General features: G+C 36.3%; 1 protein-coding gene across 14 annotated transcripts in view; it reads right to left on the bottom strand.

The window, feature by feature from the left end:
* Positions 1 to 3,097, bottom strand: part of LOC106882391 (trithorax group protein osa) — a 656,478-nt gene that overhangs the window by 518,918 nt on the left and 134,463 nt on the right. The window lies entirely within an intron of this gene.

The following is a 3,097-nucleotide window of genomic DNA, read 5'->3' as shown; positions in this document are numbered from 1 at the left end:
GCATGTGAAAAAGCATTCGAGTGAGGTCGTTGCCAGTGCCACTGGACTGGCTCCTGTGCAGGTGGCATGTAAAAAACACCATTTTGAGCGTGGCCATTGCCAGTACTGCCTGACTGGCCCTCATGCCAGTGGCACGTAAAAGCACCCACTACACTCTCAGAGTAGTTGGCGTTAGGAAGGGCATCCAGCTGTAGAAACTCTGCCTAAATCAGATTGGAGCCTGGTGTAGCCATCTGGTTCGCCAGTCTTCAGTCAAATTGTCCAACCCATGCTAGCATGGAAAGCGGACGTTAAACGATGATGAATCTGCAAACATGAAGCACTAATTTTCAACTATTTCTAGAGCTTATCTCGTATTTTTTTTCTCTGAAAATATTTATTAGTGATAATATTAAATTTTTGCCAATTAAAAATGAATTTTTTTCTTATTTCATTTTGTAATGTTGGGGTAGCACCTTCGAGGATTTATTCAAACAAATCAGCACTTATTTTAACATTCTCCTTTTGTTGAACTGCTAAGTTACATGGATGTAAACAAACTAGCACCAGTTGTCAAGTGGTGGTGAGGGACAAATATGATACAAACACAGGTACAAACAAGCAATGGGCTTCTTTCAATTTCTATCTAATGTTGGCGCGTATACACTACCATAACTTAGCAGTTCAGCAAAAGCGACCGATAGAATAAGTACCAAGCTTTAAAAAAATATGTATTGGAGTCAATTCATTTGACTAAAAGGTCTTCAAAGCATTGCCCCAGCATGGCCACAGTCTAATGACTGAGACAAGTGGAAGATAAACACCAAAGGATCAATAAAAAAACAAACCTATAGCATTAATCATGATGATGATGTTGATGACGATGTGTGTGTGTGTGTGTGTGTGTGTGTGTGTTGCCAAATCCTGTAAATTGTAAGGAAGGCTGCAATTCTCAAAACTAGAACAAGAAGTTAAAAACTAAAAAAAAAAAATTAAAAAGTCTTTAAAAAGACTAAAAAAGACTTCTGTCAAAAAGTTAGCAGAGTTAAAAACAAATTGAAACAAAATCTTCAACGACAACCATTAATAATAATAATAATAATAATAATAATAATAATAATAATAATAATAATAATGATAATAATAATCTTCGACTATTAAATCGAGTCAGTAACAGAAATCAACTGCTAGAGAAACACAAACGAATAATGAAGACTCCTTAAATTGCTTGCTATTCTTTCAATCAAAAACACTCTATAATTAACAATCATATACAATAGTTAACTGTTGCAGTCTAATTAAAGCTGGTTTTCAGTTCTTGGACTTTTTCTTCAACTTGGTAATTTTTCTTTTTTTTTTTTTCTTCTTTTTCTTACTATTAGTTCTCAGTGACTTCAAACTGGAAAAACAGTAGTCTAATACATATGCATGTATATACATAGATACATACACACACACACACACACACACACACATATACACACACACATATATATACACACACACATATATATATATACACACACACACACACATATATAGATACACAAACACACACATATACTTATATACTTATACACACATGAAATGAAAGAATTAATAAAGGAACAGGATCTACATAATCAACTTCATTGGCTTACAGCTGTTTCTGCTAAAAGATGCAGGGAACTCAGAGCAGAGTGCCTGTGAATAACTTCATAACTTCCTCAGCTCTGAGCATACAGCAGTAACCTAATTGATATAATCACATAATTCCTATTCCCTTGTTGTTTCTCTAATTTCATATTAAGCTCTGTACTCATTTAACACTTTATTCCAAAGCATATGTGCATATACATATATATATATATATATTGAGTTCTATAAATATCAAGTTATTAGTATCTCTATGCCCAGGCGAAACCATAATATAATGCTGGTGCCAGGTAGAATTTTACTTGCTTCAGTCATTTGACTGCGGCCATGCTGCAGCACTGCTTTCAAGGGTTCTCTTAGTCGAAGAAATCGACCCTGAGGACATATTCTTTTAGCGAACCGCCACGTTACGGGGACGCAAACACACCAACGTCGGAAGAAGCACACACAAATATACACACAAATATATACACATATATATATATATACGACGGGCTTCTTTCAGAAGATACTTGCCACGCAGTGGGACTGAACCCAGAACCATATGGTTGGGAAGCAAGCTTCTTACCACACAGCCACGCCTGCGCCTCAACACAGCCCCATTACATAGTCCTATAAAATTGAACATACCCATTATACATACATATTTTCAGAAAGTTATGAAACAAAAGTAGGGATTATAACTACACCAAACTGCAGTTATAACACACACACACACACACACACGTTTGCAAGATAAAAGCTGAACCCATCTCCCCTAGAAACCAGCATTATTCCGTCTGGTCACTCGACCAATACGAATGAGATCGGTAACAGAAACAGCATTAAACAAGATTTATAAGAATTAACAATAATTTACTTAAAAGAAAACCAGGTCACCAACGCTTTTAGCACCTTTTATGATGATGATGGTTCCTATCTAATATATTATCGAAATACGCCGGAAAAGCCGGGTTGAATTAGTCCCAGGCAAGAAATCGACTGTTTGTTATGAGAAATATGTGCAGCATTTTGTCGCGTTTTTAAAATCTGTGGAAATCGGGAAGATGTATAGTGAAATTCTTTAATAATATGTAAGGTGAGATGAAAAAGCTGTCGCCAACTGATATGGTTGTCACACAGTAAATGAAACAAATGAATTTTGTCTCCTAGTATAGAAGAATTGACCGGGCATTGAATGTATATATTTTTGCTGAAATATACACTGCGACCTTTTACTTGTTTCAGTTATTTGACTGTGGCCATGCTGGAGCACCGCCTTTAGTCGAGCAAATCGACCCCAGGACTTATTCTTTGTAAGCCTAGTACTTATACTATCGGTCTCTTTTGCCGAACCGCTAAGTTACGAGGACGTAAATACACCAGCATCGGTTGTTAAACGATGTTGGGGGGACAAATACAGACACACATACATACATATATATATTCACATATATACGACGGGCTTCTTTCAGTTTCCGTCTACGAAATCCACTCACAAGAA

This window comes from Octopus bimaculoides, chromosome 7 (genome assembly GCF_001194135.2).
Source record: "Octopus bimaculoides isolate UCB-OBI-ISO-001 chromosome 7, ASM119413v2, whole genome shotgun sequence".
Taxonomy (NCBI): domain Eukaryota; kingdom Metazoa; phylum Mollusca; class Cephalopoda; order Octopoda; family Octopodidae; genus Octopus; species Octopus bimaculoides.
Note: the sequence above shows the minus strand (reverse complement) of the source record. Positions and strands in the feature narration are given on the sequence as shown.